At 32.0% G+C, this 1,294-nt stretch overlaps 1 long non-coding RNA gene across 3 annotated transcripts; it reads right to left on the reverse strand.

Annotated features, from left to right (window-relative positions):
• LOC106753864 lies at nt 1-1,283 on the reverse strand. 3 transcript variants are annotated; one of them, XR_001375251.2, is made up of 4 exons: nt 682-866; nt 414-505; nt 137-211; nt 1-101 (listed from the first exon to the last, which is right to left on the reverse strand). It is a non-coding gene; the product is annotated as an uncharacterized LOC106753864 (long non-coding RNA). The 3 variants fall into 3 exon arrangements; XR_001375250.2 differs by adding an exon at nt 873-1,283 and having other exon boundaries at nt 7-211; nt 682-767; XR_001375249.2 differs by having other exon boundaries at nt 7-211; nt 682-865.
• Nucleotides 1,284-1,294: the final 11 nt, after the last annotated feature.

Genomic DNA, 1,294 nt, shown 5'->3' on the forward strand with positions numbered 1-1,294 from the left:
GTAATTGATGTGATATGAATACAAAATCAAATGAAGTACACGTAACATGCAAGAGAATCCAATCAAGTACTTATCAGAGCTTGTAAAATGCACTTGATTACCTTGGTTTCAGAGCTTGTAAAATGCACTTGATTACCTTGGTTTCAGAGCTTGTAAAATATACTCAGAAGCATTTGATGGCAGGGTATGAAGCAACTTGTTTAGGCCACCCCTAATTCAAAAAGAAATAATTAGGAATAGAAAGTTTAACATGAATAATGCAANAAGCAACACTGACAATTGCCTACATAAACTAAATAGAATAAAACTATAAACTATATAACTCATTTGAACACAATCCGATACTATAATATTTGAAAATACTGCAATTTGAACTACAATTATTGATTGGAAAAACAAAAAGATTGAGATACCTTCGAAAGATGATGGCAGAGTATGGTAAGTAAGGAAGCATGCTTCCAATTCCTTTTCATTGTTTCGGCTTGGGACAATATAAATTGNGTACCTATTCAATGATGAAAATTCAGTATAACATTTATATGTACTATGGAAATTAACTGAGGCTAATCATTTGATACAAAGTAACATAAACAAGATACGATGATCAACCACATTATGACACGACATGATTCAGTTCAGTTAAATACCAAATCTTTAGAGATAGCAACAAACTATGCTCACCAAGAAACAACCATCCAACTTGTTGGGGAAAGATCCACACTCTTCAATGNCAAAAATGTAGGATGGGTTGGAGCTAACTCATCAACCTGAAACACAAAAACCAAAAACAATNTAACAGGTGATTGTAGTGACACACAAATCCAAAGTTATACATATTTAATTTTGTGAATTTTATACTGCACATATTATACATATTTGAATGTCGTCCTGAAGAACCAGATGATGATATAACGCGGTAGGTGAATGATATGAAGGTATTTTCACGTGACGTAGCTAACCTAGGAGCTTAAATAAATAAAAACACGTTATTATACGCAGGGGACACATTTCTCCACTCTTAGTTCAATAGCAGTAGAAAAATGGGTCTTGCATTAAATTAGATAAAGACCNAGGTTTTGATAACTATGTAAACATCATATTCATGTTGTGTATGTAAATAGACAAATATTGATTGATAAAATGCATATACATGTTCTCTCTGTTACAAGGTTTTCATAATTGGAATAGAAAAACATCAACTAGAAACATCAAAGAGCCCTAGTAAAACATCAATAACATTCAAAATATTTCTATCATAGTGATATAAGTACAAATATATTTGGAGGTGCGGAAT

This window comes from Vigna radiata, unplaced genomic scaffold (genome assembly GCF_000741045.1).
Source record: "Vigna radiata var. radiata cultivar VC1973A unplaced genomic scaffold, Vradiata_ver6 scaffold_7, whole genome shotgun sequence".
NCBI lineage: Eukaryota > Viridiplantae > Streptophyta > Magnoliopsida > Fabales > Fabaceae > Vigna > Vigna radiata.